The sequence below is a fragment of the Nesoenas mayeri genome (genome assembly GCF_963082525.1).
Source record: "Nesoenas mayeri genome assembly, chromosome: 14".
Lineage (NCBI taxonomy): Eukaryota > Metazoa > Chordata > Aves > Columbiformes > Columbidae > Nesoenas > Nesoenas mayeri.
This window is the reverse complement of record NC_137556.1, coordinates 19,639,002-19,659,912: the sequence shown is the minus strand read 5'-3', so window position 1 is coordinate 19,659,912 and position 20,911 is coordinate 19,639,002. Positions and strand designations below refer to the sequence as shown.

The 20,911-nt window shown below is 46.4% G+C and overlaps 1 protein-coding gene across 1 annotated transcript in view; it reads left to right on the top strand.

Annotated features, from left to right (window-relative positions):
• FGF18 (fibroblast growth factor 18) overlaps window positions 1-20,911 on the top strand; it is a 72,147-nt gene that overhangs the window by 28,764 nt on the left and 22,472 nt on the right. The window lies entirely within an intron of this gene.

The following is a 20,911-nucleotide window of genomic DNA, read 5'->3' as shown; positions in this document are numbered from 1 at the left end:
TGCTGCCAACGCAGCAGAGGAGCGGGGTGAGCTGTGCCACAGGAGGTGACAGCTCCAAAGCACCTGCCTGCTGTGAAATGAATCTCCATGGCTGCTGCATAGTCACCCGGTCTCTCAGAGAAAGCCCTGCCACAAGGTCTCATCAACCTTGTCCTTTGTCTTTCCCAAATTTCCAGATGAAACAGGAGTGGAAAGCGTCACTCGGCTGCTAATTATTGTGTCATTTTATTGTATTCATCCCCCTAAGGTTTGATATGTAAACCAGTCGCTGCGCTTGCTGCCGCTTCCCAGGGAACACTCCTGCCCTCAGTGTCTGTCAGGTACTGTGATGGAGTTTTCCTCGCCATAAAAGAACTGGCATTTACCGTGGGGTGCAGCAGGGAAGTGTGCCCATGAGCAGCTGACAAGTGCTAATTTATGTGTCAAAACCCATCTTGTCCCCTTCATGCATATGCAATCATGTCTGAACAACAAATCCTCGTGCAAGAGTGTGCTCCTGATCGATGCCGATGCTGCATGGTTGTAGATTTCTTGTCTGGGGAGCTCCCTGGTGCCTGCGTCGCCACTCACCGCCAAATCCTCTCCGCTCCCGGCTGCTGGCAACCTTCTGCAAGCCAAGGTGCTCCAGCTGTGGGGGCCACTTGCTGACACCCCTGCCTGCTCCCTCTGCCGTGTCCTCGTAAAAAATCCTTGCTGCATCAGGCTGCAAAGCCTTCCCATCCCTGGCCATGCTGAAAGGTTATGGAAATCTGTTCATCATCTTGCTTGGCATGGGAACACTTAGAGCATGATAATCGGAGAGACAGTGAGGTGGGGCCTGGAGGTCCAGGATGTGACCACGCAGAGCTCCTGGCTGTGATAATGAAGGGGGGAGAGATGTCAGAGTTACTGAAGTGAGAACCATCTGTGTTACAGCCAAAACTGGATACAAAGGCAATGACACAGGATGCATTATGTGCTGGGAACCCCTCCCCCCTGAGGCATTATTATGGAGTAACCTTTGATCAAGACCAGAGAGAGGCTTAAACCAGGTCTGGGGATCTTAACAGTTGCAAACAGTTGCAAACTTTTGATCCACATCTCCGTCTTGCTGGTCAGATCTGCCTCTGAAGGAGGATAGACACCCTTCCTCTCAGACAGCAGATGGCTGGTTTTCCTCCTGCCCTTTTCCTCTCCTTCCCTCTTTTACTGCTTCTACACCGGGTCAGTCAGAGCCTGGCTTAGCGCTGGGGAAAGCCCAGCTCATTCCTTGGCTGTGTCACCCTCGCAGATGTTGCAGTCTCCTACAGCTTCTCTGTTGGCTTAACCCTGTCCCACTGCCCAGGGGGATGATGGTGGCGGTGATGTGGGTCGATGTTCTAAGGATTACAGCCCAGGGAAGGCTTTTGGAGGATGAGTAAGAGCTGATGTCTGAGAAAGGATGCCCATGAGCTGGCTCCAGCCCTGAATTCTCCCAAGAACTGAGTCCCATTAAGAGAAAGCAAAGGGAGGCAAGGGCAAAGCAGATTCAGTCTTCATGTAGGCAGCTCGGTTGAGCTGTGGCCATGGTCCATAGTGCCCATCATCAGCAATTAACACCAGTCACTTTTTTTTTTTTAACATTTTAACACCTTTGTCTCCTCTCATACGTTCACAACTGGTTAAAGAACAGTGCCCTAGTGTAGAGATGATTTAGCTTCCAAATGGCTGGCTTGGGAGGGTTGCCCTGCCTTTGAAGGAAGGTTAGTTTTATTGCAAGGTTTTATTGACTTCTGTAAAACTTCTCACCTCTTGGTTGAAGAGAATGCCCAGAAAAGAGGGGAAGTGGCAAATCTCAGGCAGCCACCGTGAGCACAGCAAAAGGACCGACCGGCCCTCGCGCAGGGAGACAAGATCCCATGGGATCAAGGGGAAAATCCCCTTGAATGTTTTATCCAGATCTGCAAATGCCATGTGCAAGGATGAATGCGTGCTCTGCAATGCATAGTTTTGCTGGCATAATAATTCCGGGATGTGATTTTTGGTTTATATGTTCTTTGGGGGCAAGATCTGGCCCCATGTGTCAAATTATCAAATGGCAAATTAAGTCAGTTAATAGAATTAAATGAGTCGATGTAATCCTTTTAATCAGATGGATTTGATCCCTTCTCAGATGAATTGGAATCCATTAACAGATAAGTCAATTATTGGACTAAATTAAATCTAATAATAATGCCTGCTGCTCACAGCAACACTAATTAATCTAAATACACTTACCTATCTCTTAAGGTGTTCTTTTTTTTCTTTTTTAAGGCTTAATTGATGTTCCTAAAGTGCGCCGAGATCTTTAGAAAACAGATGATCTATGTGAGCAAAATATTATCTCTTAACAGTCTATAAACTAATTAAAAGCCTGATCTATTTACAGATTACATTTTTACTTTAATCTCTTCAACCTATTCAGGAGGAGTTTGCACTGGCCCAGAAAAACAATATTCCTGCTATAAGCTTATTATTACTTTACAGGTTCCTAAGTGGTCCTTTCATTCAGAAAATAAAAGAAGGAAGGGGGAAAAAACAACCATTAGAGTGCTGACAAAAAAAAAAGGACCTGAAACCTTTATATTCTACCTCCGATAAATGGTACAGATAGGGAAGAGAGGGATCAGTGACCTGAAACCTTAGATCCTTTCATTTATTTTCATTTCACAAAAGGCAGAAGACATTCTATCCTGTTTGTTCACGATCTTTGTATCCGGCACAGTTGGGGAGACAGAGCTCTCTTGGTTGGCTGAAGGCATTTTTTGCCTCATTTGTATTTCACAGCCATGTGATTTTGGTTTTAATTTGTCCCCAGCTGCTGCTGTCCTGCAGGTGATGAGAAGCAATAGCCATCAGGAGAGAGGGAAGGGGGTGTCAGGGGCCTTGGGGCTTGTCTGCTCTGTGGGGTAACTTGTGTTTGTGGTGAGTGCCAAGGTGTTGTGACCACTGGGATGCAATATTTGTGGGTAGGTGATTAGTCAGTGTGTTCCAGGTTATCAGCTTGTGGTATATTGTCTGTTGACTTAGCCTAGCACAGTTTAAAAAAAATCTTGAGTCTGAGTCTTGAGGTGGTAAAACATCTGTCTTTTAAACCTTCTAGTTTGTAGCTTGGTTTGAGGACACCCCTCAGCACACAGGTGTGACTTTTCTTCTTCTCAGCATTCGTATCTCAGCATCTCCCCTACCAGCTTCTCAGCCACCCGGAGGGATGGACCCCCAGCCGGTGAAATCCTCTCAAAGACTCTCTCTGAGTTCGGTGGGGTTTAACTCAGGAGATGCTCCAGAGACAGGAGGTTTGGGGAGGCTCACAAAGCCTGGATTTAATCAATCTGGGCTCAGGCAGAGCAAGGAGGGAAGCAAATCCAAGAGGTGTGCAGGCGTGATGCCAGTCATTACCTCCATGTGTGGTGAGCGTTGCTGGTACAAGACATCACACCCTATACAGATGTGCTTTTTTGGGTGGTGCGGGGAAAGCGAAGAACTTGGGGAGATAGGGTGTCTCCTCCCGGGGCCACCCCAGGCTGGGTGATGTGCTCCACAGCTTGCAGTCCCACCTTCTGCTCCAGCTGGAGCTTCCCAGAGATGCCAGTGGACAAGCCCATGGAGAGCACATTACAGCTGTCTAGACATCATTTGTGGTAGAAGTGGGCTCTGTTCCATGAGGAGGTGTAATATGTGTGGAAAATATTATTATAGCAAAATAGCCTCCTTTAATTGACTCTAAATTTTGCAGGATTCCTTCCTAGGTTTGGGTAATCCTGTGCTCTGCAGAATTAATGAGCTGACATAGCACTTCTTGGGGTTTGGCAGCCTGACAGCTAATTTAGAACTCCCTAAACTCATTTCACTAATGGCTCCCATTTGTTCTATCTCAAAGCCTGGAAACAAATGCAAAATACCAGTGCCATTGTCCCATCTTTAGCAAGTCAATTCTTTCCCCTTGTATTTCTGGCACCTTAACAGCAAGCTGCCTTGGGAAACCTGATTAACCCTTTCCCTTCCTAGAATGGTTAAAATCAATTTTGATCCCTCTCCTGGGAAGCTTAGGAAGAAAAAACTAAACTCATTGTGGCTGGAAGGCTCAGAATTAACCTGCAAGAAATACGGGAGCTGTAGCCCAAAGAGCGGTTGGGTTGGGGTTAGTTAAATGCAGCTGTATTTCCACAGGCTGGATGTTCAGAAACCTGCTTTTCTTCCCAGGAAGCAGGTATGTGCGCAGGGGCTGTCCATCCTGGCACAGCTCATGCGTGAACTGCGATTTGCTTTGTAATTTATTCTGCTGAACCCTCAGGATGGCTGTTTCCTATTTAAACGCCATATCACTGCCTCCAGTCTCTTCCCATTACAGTTCTGACATGACAACAAGACAAATAATTTTTTTTAAAAGACCTTTTATCTTCTAAACCATTTATTTTCACTTACTTAGCCCGGGGGCAGAGCTGACCTCAGCGGAGGGATGATCATTCACCGTGGCAGCTGTACAGTCAGATGGGGACTGGCCTGAGTGAGAGAAACCTTCGCTGTCCAGCTGCTGTGTTGTGACTCTGCTTTTTTTTTCCCTTCTTGCCCAACATCCCATGATTGCTTTATTTTTATTATTTTTTTTCCTTAAAGTGCCTCCGGGTTTCATCCGCAGCAGGGCACGGTGAAGTTTCCTCGGGAAGGAGGAGCCCTGCGCCCGGCTGCGTCACCATGCACGGGGCAGACGGAGCTCCCGGGAGCAGCAGGGCCTGGGCTGCTCTCGCCTTCCAGCCGGCTCGGGAAGGTTCAACTGCCATTTGAAATGCTCCGTAAGCATCTCATATGAACCATCTGTACACCTAAGACATTTTTGTTTTTTATTCTGCTGTATTCCGTGCCTGTGCCAGGCTAGGGGAAAGCTCTGCTTAAGGCAGGATGAAGAGTTTGGGAAGAATAATCCGAGTGGTTTGGTTTTTGATTTGTGACAAACCTATTTCAAACAACCTATTTGTTGGCAATTTCCTTTGCTTTTGGTTTTGATAGCTGCTGCCCCAAACTGCACTATGGCCAGCTTCACACCTGACATCCATCTCGTTCTACAGCAGTCCCTCTTTTGTACCTCTAGTAACAGCAGAAGCTGTTTGTTTTTCCTCTGACACTGCAGTGATTTTTGACTTCCCTACTTCTGGAGCTAAACATAGCTTAAAGACCCTTGACTTTCATGGAAAAAGAAAATTAAAAAATCACCTTTTAGCTCTGTGTCCAAACTTCAGGTCTCCATAATCACTGATCAGGGTTTGGAAAACATAGGCCTGTCTGTCAGTAAATATTAGGGACCCAGAAATAATGAGGAGGAGTAATTTAGAGGTCTGCTGATAATTTGTCATTTTTAATTTCTGTGTGGGGTGGAAAGTGAGCTACAAAGTGGAAAATCTTTATTTTCATGCAAGTCATAAAAGGGTTTTTGTTAACAGTTTGTGTGTGCTGTGACTTAAGTGTTCCCATTAGAAATGCAGAATAGGAAATAGGATCCCATCTGTGAGCAATTTAAGAGGAAGTGAGACAATGGAGTCGATTGCTGCTTCAGTTTAGATAATCAATACAAATATTATTAGTATAGTGATTTATCTTGTGAGACACTTTATGAAAATGTGAATGCCAGACCCTGAAGACAGGTCAATATGATACTATCTGTTCCTGCCTTGCTGCGATGGTGATTTTTTTTTCCCATGAAGCTCAAGCAGCTGCTTTACTAAATGTTCTCTCCTGGCTGTGATGAAATGATGTGGAAACAAAATCGGGGCTTCCCTTTCCCCTCTGTGGCTCTGGAAACACACTGTGCATATCAGCACAAAGATTATTTTTATCTGAAATTGATACTTGGGGGCTACTGGGTGGACAGTGGGAAATGATCTTTAAGGTCCCTTCCAGCCCAAACTGTTCCATGATTCTGTGATGAAGTTCCGGAAGAAGTTTGCATAATTTTAAATATATTTCTAGGCCATGAGTTATTCCGTGCACAAATGCTGAGAGAGCTCCTTTGAGTTTATTGCAGTTGTTTTATGTTAGTGTCTGTTATCAAGCCTTGTATTGTGGTATCTGAGGTTTTCCCATATCTAAGCATTTGGACAGTGATGAATTCAAGTCAGTTGCTGGGATGCAGTCAAAAGAACCCTGCGAATAGGCTAGTCTACATTTCTGAAAGGGCTTTTAAATTGTTTTTACTTTGAGAAGGAGGAAGGAAAACATCATCATAAAATTGTCCTGTAAATTTTGGCTTTGGTGTACATTACCATGCATGTTGTCAAGTGGCCACTGAGATTTGTCCTTCATAAGAAACATTTGGAGGAAATGAAAAATGTCAGCAAGCCTATTAAGAATGTGCTTAGATTGGGTGGTGGGACACTGAGGCTGGAGAGAAGGAACTTTGCTCCTCACGTATAACAAAGTGGCACAAATTTCATCCTCTTAATGTGTCCTTCCCTCATCTCCAAATCAAGGGTTGCACCATTCCCTCACCTCATGGCTGTGCAGCCAGGATAAAAGCATTGCAGATGGAGAGGTGCTAAACAGACAGTGGTAACAGAGACTGCATCGGTAGCCTGGTTAGAAGGAGTTATGTGTTTTTAGATGCTGTGAGACTATTCCTGTTTTCAAATTGGGGTTTCCTCAAGTAAGATGTTAGACTTTATAAAAAATAAGGCACTTCAATTGCTCAGATTTCACCCTGGCTCTTTTAAAAACCAGATAGTCAGGAATTTCTGCAGCTGCGAGGTGGAGCACAGCAAACATTCACAACATCAGGAGCATTGCGTGGCTGTCTGGAAGAAGAGGGAAAAGCCCCGTCCCCTGCAAAACTGCACCGAGCCTCAGCCTTGGTGGAAAGGTGAAAAATAATAAAGCTCCAAAGAGGCGAAATTGCTGATGCATGATGCTTGGAAATCTGGAAGAGTCCAAAAAGGGAGCTGAAAATACCCCCCAAAAATGACTATCTGTGGCTTGAACGAAATAGTGTCCGATCAGCATTCAGAAACCGCTGAATTCAGGCTCTTCCAATACTGGCATTTTCCAGACTGCCTGCCAGTCGGATGCAGAGGAGAACATGTGTAGAGTGTCTGCGGTCTCGGTGCTCACAAGGGGAAGGCAAACTGGAAGTAAAGGGAGCGAGAAGGCCCAGTAGAAGAACCCTGTTTTCTCTTATTGTGAGGAAGAGGGGGTGTACTGGTGTTAGAGGGCAATGGTTGCGTGGCTGCAGTCTGTGAGCATCCCTTTTAATGAGCTGTACCAGCAATAAATAGCACACACTTTGGTCCCCGATGAGTTTTAAGTATTTTCTGCATGCTCGTAACAGACTATTCAATGCTTTTATGGTGATGGAGAAGCTGAGACCTTCTAAATGTCTCCTGAGCTTTGTGTCCCTTCTTCTGCTGTGGTCACTTTGGGGATGTCCCTGTCCTTTGCTGGTGCTGCCTGGAGTGGTTCAGCTTGAAGAATCACCAGGTGGTGCTCAGATTCATTTTGCCCTGAGATCTGAAAGGAGTGCCTGTAAGCCTTCTCCTCTACATTTGCAGCTGCCAAAAAGGATGCCTTTCTTCCCAAAGCAATGAGAGAAAAATCCTGCCATCTGCCATGACCCCACCACCTTCTAGCTGTAATGAGTTTTGGATCTTCTCCAACAAGCGGTTTCCCAGCAATCGCAACTAGATGGCAGCTGTGCCAGCTGGAAGGATTCAGCCCTGGGTAGCACAGGAGAGTAGTCCTTGTTCTCTGACACTGCTCAGCTGCTTCTATTCCTCATCCAAGAGCTGGGCTGGACGAGGAGCAGCAGATGTTGTGCCCAAGCAGCGCGATTGTGATGCAAGCCATTGGCGTTTGAGCATATGGTAGATGACACGTACTTGGGATCCTGGCTTCAGGTTGGCGCGGCTGGCATTATTTGGTTTATACCTGATGTTCTCAGGTGCTTTTGGAAGGACAAAGCAGGAGAGGATGTGGGTGGCTGCATGTGAGAGAGTAGCTCCAGCAGCAGGAGACATCAGCCACAGCCACTGGGAGTCCGTGAAGTCCTCCAAGCAGCAGCAGGAATGGCTAAGGAAAGAATGGCACATAAACACCAGATAAATCTAAAAACACAGTGTCCCAATGGCCTCAGCACTTGGCCAGAGACAGTCATGAGGCTCGCAGTGTGTTCATGTCCCTTGTGTGGTTTGGTTGTGAGGGGTGTCCTCGCCACAAACCCCATTTCTGCTTGGTGATTTTTGCAGGGGTGAGTGCTGGAGCAGCCCAGGGGGGCTTTGAGTTTGTGGTTTCAAATCGCACATTGTGTTGAGGCAGAAAGTGAGCTCCTCAGCTGCAGAAAGCTGATCATGTCCTGTTGGGATCAGTGATGTTGTCTCAGATTCCAGCAGCAAAGGAGCTTTGCCTGAAGGTAATTTCAGTATAAATCCCAAATAACTTTTCTGCTGGTTGCATGGAGGGATGGCAGGGCTGGATCTCTCTTACAACAGGGGCCTGATTATCCTCTTTTCTACACTCACGAAACTCCACCGACTTCAGCAGAGCCATTGCTGGAGCTCCTGTGTGAGACTGAAAGGAGATTAAGTGCCCAGCAGTGCCTCCCATTCCTCCTGTGTCTCGCACCTTTGTTCAGACCTTGCATTTCAAACCATTTTAGCTGGTGGGAGGCAAATCAAAGCTGTTAGCTTTTAGCTGGTGACAATGGCGGGGTGCTGCGTGGTGTGCCCAGCCCCTTGTCTTTGTGCGAGTTTTGCTCAGTGGTGATTCTTGCCTTTATTTCATTTGCTTCTGCATCTGCATTTGTAACTGCTTTTTTCAAGTTAAGTTTCTGACTGGTGACTCATTAGGAGTAAATAGGCAAAAGGATATTGTCTTTACACCTACTAATTTGGGGGTGCTGACAAGCAAATGTAAGAGCTGTATAGTCATGGGTAAATTGTTCCACCTGGGAGGACTGGAGGAGGGGGGAAAAAAAGCTGCACTTTTGTTTTTCTCTGCTAGTTTTGCTTGTTCTTGCGACCATAATGAGTTTGGGTGAATGTTTGAATGTCACCATTGCTGTAACCTGTTTTGAGCTTCGCCAGGATTTTCTAGCGCCGGAACTATTAGACCTATGTGGGCACGAGGAGAAGCTAAGATCCTAATTAGAAGATGCTCAATATGTTCACTCAGAAATGAGGTGCCTTTTCTGGCGGCTGCGGAACAAACCCTTCTTCCTGCAGCATATGTGAGTGTCGGGCGACGATGAGTCAGGATGCGCCTCGGTGCCGATGTGTGGCTGTGCTCGGGGCGGGGAGTTAGGACATATAGTAGCTTTAATATAGCTAGTATAGCTACTGACGGCAGCAAATGTGGCTGGTGTGGGATGCCCATTAGGTAAATGTGAATTGGTGTGGCTCTGTGGACTGTGGCTGCAGGGATAGGATCATAGAACCATAGAATGGTTTGGGTTGAAAAGGACCTTCCCAGCTCCCCCAGTGCAGCTCCCATGAGCAGGGACATCTGCACCAGCTCAGGTTGCTCAGAGCCCCATCCAGCCTGGCCTGGGATGTCTCCAGGGATGGTTCATCCACCACCTCTCTGGCCAACCTGGGCCAGGCTCTCACCACCCTCAGGGCCAACAATTCCTTCCTCATGTCCAGCCTGAATCTCACTCCTTTAGTTCAAAACCATCACCCCTTGTCCTGTCACAACAGGCCCTGCTAAAAATGTCTGTCCCCATCTTTCTTATGGGCCCCTTTTAAGTCCGGAAAGGCTGCAATAAGGTCTCCCCAGAGCTTCTCTTCTCCACGGTGAACACCCCAACTCTCTGAGCCTGTACCTGCAGGAGATGGCAGAGCTCATGGTCACGGCCATGGGCAGCTCGCTCCTCTAAGCTCTGTGCTCACTTTCGCTGATGCTGGGGCCCATGTCGGCGGCAGATACGTCTGTCCCTCTGCAGCCACCTCTCTGACAGGCTGACCATGCGCCCTCAGGTGTGCTTAAATCGAGACAGGGATGTTGGCTTTCTCAGGAAGAGCAACCTGTAGCAGAGGAGCTGGAGCACAGAGCGATGGTCTCTAGCCCTGATGGTCCTGCTCTGGATGACCTCTGGAGAGCCTCCCCAGCCTAATTTATTTTGTGTTTGGTGAGTGTCTTTCAACAATGTTTGTCAACAGAACTGGCAGATAAAGTCATCAATGATCTGTTGCTTTGAAGGCAGAGGTTCTCCTTTGGATGCATTCACTGGGACCCTTAGGAAGTGTCTTTTTGTGGTTTATCCCTCCCTTTTCTCCTTGTGATTTTTGTATTGAGATTTTTAAGAATTTAAATTATTTAAAAAATTGGGTGTAGGCAAAGTTTTCCATTCTACCACTTAAGTTCTTCTGTCCTTTCCTCCAGCTTGAGGTGACACACTTATATCTGTAAAGATGATACCATCTGCACAAAGGTATATGAACTGCAGTTCATCTTGTAAGGCGAGTGGAAGGAAGGAGTCCCCAGCCCTGCTATATCTGATGTCAGGCTCCTTTTCACCAGCTCCTGTTCTGCGGCTGTGACTTCAGCCTCCTCCTCAGTGCCTGACCTGGCTGCAGCCAATATCTGTCTCTCAACAGGAGGAATCTGAGGAAACACAGCAAACTTCAGCTCCTGGGGCTAAATTGGTGTGTTCTGTAACAGCAAACTGTGTTGAACTAATTGACAACCAGCTTTAAATGTACCCCGATCGAGCAAATACATTGATTTATTTTTTCCTCTGTTAGTGAGTGTTAAACGGCTTCCAGCTTGGTTTGCTTCCCAAGAACTGGATAACTCATCTATTGTTTAGTAAAACTGATGGGCAGTTTTGACCTCTATACAATCCTTTCAGTATGTTGAGGGAGGAAGGAGTTTCTTATACTCCTATGAATGTTTGACCACTTAAAAAAAAGCAAAACAAAAAAAGCCCAACCCAAACCCACACACAACAAAAGATGATCCATTTTCTCTGGATGTCTTTGAAAGAAGCTTAGTTTAGAGACAGACTGGAGAGAAAGGCTATTGATTTTGTTTGACCTCCAAACAGACTGCGGTCAGTATATTTTCCCTGTTGGAAGCGGTTCAGGGCTCTGAATTTCCGTGTCAGCGTTTGTATTCTGAAGTGCACTAGAGCTTTTGCTGCTGCTTCAATAAATAGCAAGCTGTAGGGAAAGGTAATGCTGGCATATATATATTTCCCTCTGGATCTGCCCTTCTTTTCTTTTTCTTTTTCTTTCCTATATAACTTGGTCATATTGCTGATTAAGCATTTACAAGTCCTTTTCACTGAATGTCAGGGAGGTTAGTGGCTTAAGCTGAGACTACAAGCAGCAATTTTGTAATCCCTGTCTTGCTTTTTCCAGTGCTGAGCCAGGTCCTCTTGCCTACACCAGCATCCATTGCTGTACCTGGCACGAGGAGAAAAACACCTTCTTGTACATAGTAATAAACTCTTTAAAACATACTGTCCCCTTTTCTACCCTGATTATTCTCAACCTTTACATAGGAAAGCCTTCCTAATCTGCACTTAGGTCTCCTGCAGTGAGATGGAGCGTTGTTTTCGGTGACTCCCATAGTGCTGGAGATGCAGTTACTGCTTTGCTTAGTACAGGTTTGTGTGGTTTTGTAGCTGTTCATGCGAAATGACTTATGACAGCTGATGTGCCCTTTCTCAGACAATTGCCTGTCAAGGTGTAGAACGTGTTGATTGTCAGGTTTCTAAATTAGTTTCTCTGAGTTTCTTTGAGGTGAGTACCTCCATGCTGAGGTGCTGACTGCATTATCTCCTCCTAATTGTACAATAATGCCTCACACGATGTGGTTTCGGTTTGTATGCTTCTGCCGGCTTTGTGGCAAATTCAACACAGCAAGTTTGCAGCCGTTAGCACTTCAAAGGGCAGCCCAATAAACCTGCCATGGTGCAATGGAGGTGTAGGCAGAGGGTCGCTGATGTTGGGTACCAGCTGCTGGGCTCCCCTGGTGGCTTTGGCAGCTCGGGCTTTATTTCTAACCCACACGGAGAGATGTTCCTCTTGGTCCTAATGCTGACCCATCTTTAGAGAAAGGGTTGGTCTCCATGACCACTGCTGGCATCACAGCTGCTTCCAGATGGGTTTTGGGTCAGGGTGGAGGGTGCTGGTGTGGGTGCGTGGGAGCCTGCCACATATGTGGTCTGCTGACAATTAGGGAGCATCAGTTTGTAACTTCAATGCTTTATTTCCCAGACAGGAATAGCCCACTGCATCACTAAAAAATCATAAAAGGTGGAAGATGTATTTGCACATCCCGTGCCAAGCCAAGCTGAGGTTGCCACCTGCGTTGTGTGTCTAACTCTAGTGACTCCTTGGAGCAGGGCTTCAAGTGTTCCCTAGAACCTTTCCTTGCTGTCTTTAGCCTAACTCCCCCCTCCCTGCATCTGAATATTCAATTACCTTAACCCTTTGCAAATGGCTCAGTGAACACCTCTGAGAGTGGTGAGAGAGAGATATCGGTGACTGTTAAAGCTCTGCACAAAATTGAAGGCAGGGAGGTGATGGAGGGAGCTTGCAGGAGGTGATGAACTTGCTCCCGGGGATCCCCTGGCAGGACATGAGCCTGCCCAGCACTGCCCAACCACTCACCATACGCATCCCCATGGCTGGAGCTGCTGGAGGTGGGTCCAAGGCCTGCCCAGCCTCGCTGGGTGCTCATGTCTGCCCTGAGTACCAGTGCTGCTAATTGTCCTCCAGTTTCTAAGACCTACTGGATGAGTGGTGTCCCCAGTTTGCATTGGGCCGTCGGGCAGAAGAGGGCAACGCAGAGGGGCTGCCATGCTGTCTGGGATGATTTAGTAATAACACAGCAATAATGTTAATCAACCTGCCACTTGCCTGGGCTTGCAGTCTGAGCACAGACTGGTTTGCGTAGGTATTACTCACCTCAAAGATCTCCTGAAGCTTTGTTACTTAATAAGCAGAAAGTTTTGCCAGAGCTTGGAGTAGCAGGTGGTGTATCAGTAAAAAGTCATTGGAAACATAGGCTGTCCCTGGGAAAGCAGCAATGCTATCAATTACCCTATTGCAATGGTTCCATAGGTGGTCTCCAGAACATTGTGATGGTGGATCGGGAATATGACAGTTTCTTTTTAATGATCTAAATCAAAAACTAGGCACGTGTAGAAAAGCAAAGATGTCCTTGTGTTTTAAGTGCCTGTAATCTGTTTCTAAGAGCTAGGTACCAAAATATCCCTTTGATTCTCAGAGGTAATTGTACCTCTTAATTAGCTGGAGGAAAAAAAAAAAAAGCACAGCCTGAGATCTTGCTATATAAATTATAATTAACCCCTTGGCACTGGAAGTTGAGATTTCCTGCCCCCAAGCACAAATGCAAAACACATTAGCAGCACTTAACGTCAGGCACTCTCGCCCAGTCAGGCACTCTCGCCCACCGCAGCCAAGGGATCAGTGCGCTAGCCCATAACTACTGCTGTGCTCCCCTGGACGGGGGGAAGATGGCAGGGAAGCTGTGGAAGCCAGAGGGGCAGCACTAAATACGCCATTTGAGGATGTTTGACCTGCCTTTTTTTTTTATTTTTTTTATTTTAGAACCCCAGCAGGAAGGACAACACAGGAAAAAAAAAATAAAGAAACAACAAAACCCAAATCCCAGTGAGGAGATAGGAGCAAGGAGAGAGACGCTTCCCGGCGAGTGGTTTTGTTAGCCGACATGGCTGGTTGCTTCGCCGTGAGAACGGCTCCCAGCGCGGCCGCCTCACACACCTCCGGCGAAATAATTGTCTGGTGCCAGACACACTTGGTTGTGCCTGTTGTATGCGCAGCCTGGTGGGCAGGGGCCGTGACCACCCACTGCCAGCATTCAGCAGCATCCTGCTTTTTTGTCTCCTTTTCATTCCTGCCTGTTGGGGGATGAGCTTTAACTCCTCGCACCGGAGGTGGACCTGCGGTGAAGCCCCACGTCGGGGCAGCTGGGCGGTTGCTGGTGGAGGCTGGAGCTTGGCCCAAGTCCCTCCTGCTCCCCTAAGCCACAAAGGGTCGCCACTTGCTTCATAACCTGGGGGGAGCACCTAGATTTAGGGCAAGCCATCTGTTTTCCCTACCAGGAGCTTGCACAGAAGCTCCAAATTCAAGTTAGCCGGTTCCTTTGCTCCTTTGGGCTTCTGGATAGAGAAATGTCTTTCTGCCGTGGGACAGTCTCAGGTGGCTGCAACTTTGCACCAGGCTACAAAGCCCTTGCAGATAAGCTGGTGTTTGCCAGGGGCTGTTTTAAACTAGAAGAGGGGAGATTCAGGCTGGACACAAGGAAGAAATTGTTGGCCCTGAGGGTGGTGAGAGCCTGGCCCAGGTTGGCCAGAGAGGTGGTGGATGAACCATCCCTGGAGACATCCCAGGCCAGGCTGAGCGGGGCTCTAAGCAACCTGAGCTGGTGAAGATGTCCCTGCTCATGGCAGGGGTGGCACTGGATGAGCTTTGGAGGTCCCTTCCAACCCAAACTATTCTGTGATTCTGTGGTTCTTGCTTCAGGGGGTGAGCAGTGCGTCCTCGGGCTCCTCTGTGCTGGTGGCTCTGGCAGTGGGGGATGTCATGGGCACCTCCTCCAGCAGCAGTGGTTGGCTGAGCTCAGGTGGTGTCAGCAGGTGTGGGTTGGCTTGGCCACCTTGGCAGGTTTCTAAGGTGGCTGCATCCTCCTGCAGCAGAGGTGAGGGGCAGTCATGCTCCTTGGGCTTGGTATGGAGATGTGGCTGTCAGGACTGCCTGTAAATATTTCAAGTCTGCTGTGTATAAATAGTGATGGGGAATTTCCTTCTCCCGTCTGCTCCAAAGATTCTAGAGGGAGATAAAATGGGAGAATAACAAGGTGTCCTAGTGGGGAAGAGGAATGTGCTCACTGGCACGTGGCAGCGAGTGCTGAAAGGATGGTTTGTCCTTTGGGTTTCCTCCTTTGTCTGCATGTCTGAAGATTTTTCAAGTGAATTATGTGCTGATTAAGGAGCTGGCCAAAGAGCCCTCCAAGCTGGATGAGTTTTGTCTTTCCGTGTTAAGACAGGTACAGGCTGGAAACCTACAGCAGTGGTGTCACCTGCAGTGTGACATCCATTGTCTCAAGGGATTGTCCCCTGTGCAGGTCCAGGTTGGGCAGAAGAGGGGTGGATGCTCTGGTGCAGAGAGGAGAGAAAAGGGATGAGAAAATTTTGGATGGAAACATGGGACTGAGCCTGAACTTCGTAGGTGACGTGGGTCTCTAGATAAGTTGAAACTGGGATAAGTAACAAATAGCATAATATGGATTTTACGTTGTCAGTGCTGATTCTTTAAAGCCAGAATACTCCAAAATAAGCTGTTAGAGGTATTGCCTCTTTGCCGTTCATTTATAACAACACAGATGAGGACTGGCTTAGTTCTGTACTTAATTTACTTTTTATATTAATATTTAACGTGGGATCTCCTTTTCTTAATCCAAACACTTATGGTTTGAATGCAGAATTATATTTGAGATTTTTAAAGCACCTTTATTAAAATGTAAAACTAATTTTACAGTTCTGAGAGGTCTTATTTAAATACCTAGTGCCAGATGTCCCAAATGACGCTAGTGAAAAAAAGAAAAAAAAAAGTCTTTTAAATCTCCTCATGCAACTAAAATGCAGTAAAATGCAAGTAAATAGTCTTACTTGTGCAGCGTACGGTGGGGTAATAGTTTAAGAAAAGCCCTGTGATGGATGTGTTTCCAAAAATAAAGATATGAAACCAAAGGTGCTAAAGGCCGAGTTAATGTCATACCTGTGTTTTTTTGTTGTTATTTCTGTTGCTGCTGCTCTGAAAATAGTAGAAAGAATTGTGCTGTGTCTATATGTAGGGACCTTTTCCAAAGGACTGGTACAGGGACCCTCCAAGGTGCTTCACCCCAGGCACTCGCTTGGTGGTTCCAGAGGATCTGTGTTCCCCAAATGCTGTGGAGGATCCATTCTTGTCCACTTCTTTCAACCTTTCCCCAAAAATAGTCACACTCTCTTATTCTTATCTAATAGTGACAACTTTCTATATTTCATTTAATAATACATTATCTTTTATTTGGTAAAAGTGAGCTTCAGCAGCACAAGCATTAAAAAGTCAGATATCTTTGAACTTGTGTTTGTGTCTGTTTGTAAGAGCAAACCCCATTTAAAATCTTTAAACATAGAGGAATTTTCCCCATGTGCCAGAACTTTTTTTCTGGTAGGTTGTGCTGCTGCTTCTGCTTATCTGGGTTCCAGAGCCACAAGAATCTCGTTGAAAATACTGTAGCAACCTGCAGCTTTATTTTCAGCATAATTTTTACTTGCTGGAAGAAGGTAAAGTTACAACGAGCCCCTTGAAGAAAATTTGTGAGCACACTTATATTCCTACCCATAAAATTAATTGTCATCATTTCAACTTTTACTGGAGGGCACAGAATAATAAAACCTGTTTGGCAGAATGTGGCATCATTGTATATCGGGCAGGGATGATAGTCTTAATTTATCTAATGCTGCAGATACTTCACAGATTTCTCCCAATTAGCCCCATTTCGGAGCACTCACGAACACAACAGAGGAACCCTGGATGGACTAACTTTTGGAGTCTGTGCAACCATCAAGATGTTGGCATATGGAAGAGATTTATGTGTTTGGGACTCCTCGGTAAGAGGATACGCTGGTGAGAACATCTCTCCTACTTCATCGCTGAGCCCCTGGTTGCCCGTGAGAGGTGGGCAGGTGCTCCAGAGTCACCGTGCTCCGTCCTCCGCCCCGGCCACAGATAAAGCAGCTTTGGAGAAGCGGGAGTACGTGGGGTTCCCAGAGTTGTCCTTCTCCGCCTGTTGTTATTTTGGTGTACATCAGTATTTTTGGGGGGCTTGGCTGAGCCTGGGAATCAGAGAGTCAATGTAACTTGAGCAGCGTTTGTTCTGGTGGTAATTCTAACCCTCCTCGGAATGGGAGAGGTCCATGTGATTTCCAGACCCGGGAGACTCCGGCACTTTGGACGTGTTTCAGCCAGGCGCCGTGGGCCAGGTTCTGAGGTCCTTGTCTGTTGGGCTTCACCATGTCAGTAGAAGTCTATTCAAATGAGAATGATCAAAGACATCGGGGTTTGGCCCTTTATTTTTCATTTTAGGTGCTTTTTCAAGCATAACAGAGCTTCTGAACTTTTTTTTAATCTTTTTTGAGGCTCATCCTTCACTAATTCCAGACTCGGAGCCTGGCAGCTTGTCAAGCAGTTTTCATGCCGCTGTAGCAATACTGTCCGCTGGAGCTGTGCTTGGAGGCGGCAGGACGCCCCGGCGAGATTGGGGAGTTTCTGTGCTGACACTTTTAATGCTTCCTGGCCTCCTCCTCAGTCACTGCGAGTGTGCAGGTGGCAAAGTTCAGTGCAGAATTTGTTCACTGCCTCTCCCCACCCAGGTGTTTTTAAACCTATCACCTCCAGTTTTACTGAATCTCGTCTAAATAAGCTTATTCACCATCATTGAAGCAACTGCCAAAATATTTTAGTGTCTCTTATAGCAAATTGTGTATAAAACATCTGCAAGAGGCCAAGTTTGGTTCCCCACTGCTTAATCCTGTTGCTTTACATCTCCAAATGGGTGCAAATGCCTTTGTGTCAGAATGACAGTATTTTACATTCATTTTTAATGGGAATAAATGATGACTGGACTCTGGGTAGTGCAGGCTTGAGCCAGTAGCATGGTACTTACAATTTTAATATTGTCCTCAAATATTTTTTGTTTTTGACAGAATCACAGGTTCTGTGATACATTCACTTTTTATGAGAGTTGGGGAAAATCTGTAAGACCTGCCTTTGTATTTATTCTGGTCTTGCATGAGCTAAATTATCAAACGATTTTTCTGGGTATGGACCTCAAATTATGAAATTTTTTTTAAGCTTCTCCCAAGATGTGGTGAATGGAGTTATTTTACAGGGAGCATGTCTGGAAGCTTTGTCATCCTTCAGGAGGCAGGGTGGACAATTTTGAAGAGAGTGCTTGTGTTTCAGAATATTCTTTTTTTTTCTTGATTTTGCCATTCTAACATAAGCAACACATCTTCAACAGGGTGGGGAGGCAAGTTCTCCCCAAGGTGGTCCCTGGGATGCTCAGCATCGTTCCCTGGGCTTGGCTTGTTAGCCAGTGCTGAACTGGTAGTGAGATTTTTTTGGGGTCAGTGTCCCTAAAGATGAGACCACTGTAATGGTGTGACAGACTTAAGTAGTGGAGGTTTCAGAAGCGTGAGTGATATTTTCTTAACTGAACATCTTGGGGTGTGCGTCCCGCAGAGTTAAGTGCCTGCGGCAGCACGTCCTGCTCACACATCTGTGCTGGGCTGGGTGCTTGGGCTGGCGTGTTTGGCACCAGCCTGTGTATTTCCACGTGTCTTGGCCTCGTGTCACGTAGGCATGCCCAGTTAACTGTAAGGGGACAGTTCAGCATCCTGGAAATGGGACACGACACCTTCTGGGTGTTAGATGGTTGTTTGCAGATGAGGGTGCCTGAGCCATCCCCCAGCACGTCCAACCATGCAGCTGGTGACAGCCGGGACCCTGAAGCCATGCAGGGGTCTTTATCAGCGCTCGAGGGACTTCCGATGTGTGTCAGGTCCTTCGTGTGAAAGTATTTGCAGGATCAGGTTGCTGCAGTGTAAGTGCCTTTGAGATCTTTGCTGCATTATAGGTTCCCTTCTGATGTCCCCCTTGCAAATATTTAACCTATGTGGCTCCCGAGTGCTACTAAGGCTGTTACATGAGTGACAGGTTGTCTCTGCCGCTTTTCCTTTGTTCACACGGAGCCCTTGGTCCCGCTCCCCTTCCTGCCCCCAAACCAGGCAGACAGAAGTGCCGTGGGGGACTCAGCGCTTGGCGTGGAGTGACGTGTTGATGCTTATGTCTTTTTCCTTAACTGCATCAGATGACCGAGTGAAAAAATAGGATGTTTAAATGAGGTTTAAAAGAAAACCTAATTTAGAGAGATGGCATTTTTAACGGCCTGGGTTAAGATGGGATGCGCTTGCTCCTTGTGCGCTCCCCTGGCTCTGGCACCGGGTAGTTCGCTTCCTTGTGCACAGTGGTGGCTTAAAAAAAACATACCTGGAGCCTGGATCTTGTTACTCCACCTCCCCATGACCATCTCTTTTAATAACTTGACATACATGTATCCTGTGCTTGTTCAAGACAGACTCGATGAGCTAGTTGCAGTGGTGTGTGGGTCAGAGCTCTGCCCTCCTGAGCTTCAGCCTTATTGATTTTGGTGGTAACTCCTTATTTGGACCTGAATAATTGAGAAGGGAGTTGGGTTGTACGTGTTATAATTACTGAAAATTATGCAGTTTGGAGGAATATATGTGTGCGCAAACAAAACTTGAGGATGCAGCCTAGATTCCCTCACTTGTTCATAGCCTGGGGGCTTTATTAGACCCTCCAGATTTTACCAAATTTTGGCATTATTATCTTGTAATTACATCACGAATGTGAAGTGGAGACAGGGTCGTTCTGTCCTATGTTGTGGTCATGTAAGGGATTCACGTGGGTTTGGTAGGGGCAGGCAGTGTTTGAATGGGTTTCAACTGTTTGGCCATGCTGGGGTTCACACTGGAGTATTCTGTCTTACCAGAGAGGAAATTTTATTCTCCTGTCAGATGTGATATAAGCTGTGAACTTATGGAAATGCACTTTGTCTCGGTTCATAGCATCAGAATGACTTAACTGGCAAGTGCTGATAATGGTTTCTTTGATGTTCTCAACAAAAGCAGTGAAATCTCAGTCCCCAGGAAATCTGTTTTAGCTGCTTCAAGGTGCCTGTGGGCAGCGTAAGGGGCTGTAGTTTCCTCTTCTCTGCAGCTTCTTTTGCAGGATTTATACCTGAAAAAAGAAAAAGAAAATAAAAAGGAATGGTAGGTAGACTCAAAATATCCAGTCCTGCACCTCTGTGTTTTCCCTCTTTATCTCTTCATTTATATGAAACTGTCTGTCACTTTTGTGATAGGTACATGTAAACCTCGCACATCTCAGGTGCCCTCTTTCTTCTTTCTTTCCCCGTGCTTTCCTGGCTCCTGTCCTCCCACTCCCAGGAAATATTTGAAAGATAATTTAGCATATTTTCTGCCACCTTTACATATCTCCTTGACTTCATGTTTTCTTAGCTGGAAGATAACTTTTCAACATATATATATATATATGTAAACCTTTTCACCTAGACTTGTGAGGAATTCCAGTCTCTTCCAGTGGGAGTTTTGATGAAGGTTTAGGTTAAATGGGCCAATAAGGCAAAAGCATGTAGCAGAAGATCTCACCCTCTGAAGACATCTTTTCTCTTTAGCTCTTTCTGCGCCCCCCTGCCCTGGAAAATGTATCAAAATATCTAGCTGTCAAAGAATTTAAACAATAATACCTGATCTGAAGGCTAGAGTGTAGGGCTTTTGAAAATAAAGATTGTAATCTCTCTGTGGTGTATGCAGGGACTAATGGAGCTGGAAGTCAGGTGTCCTGAGCTGTGGGGACACCACTCCAGCCTGGGGGGACTTGTTTTACCTGAGCTCTCCATGGAAGTTCCTGTGGATTTTCCGTGGCGCTTTTGTTGCGACTATAGCATGTTTATCATAGAGACAAATGAGACAGCAAACCAAGCTCAACTGACTTTTATTTATTATTATTATTTATTGCTGTCTACAACTATCTGAAAGGGGGTTGTAGCATGGAGGGTGTTGGTCTCTCCTCCTGAGTAGCAAGTGATAGGACAAGAGGAAACGGCCTCAAGTTGTGCCATTGGAGGTCGGGGTTGGATCTGGGGAACAATTTCTTCCTGGAAAGGGCTGTGGGGCATTGGAACAGGCGGCCCAGGGCAGTGCTGGAGTCACCATCCCTGGAGGGGTTGAACAGACGTATAGAGGAGGCTAGTAGGGACATGATTTAGTGCCGTTTTCAGATTACGGTTG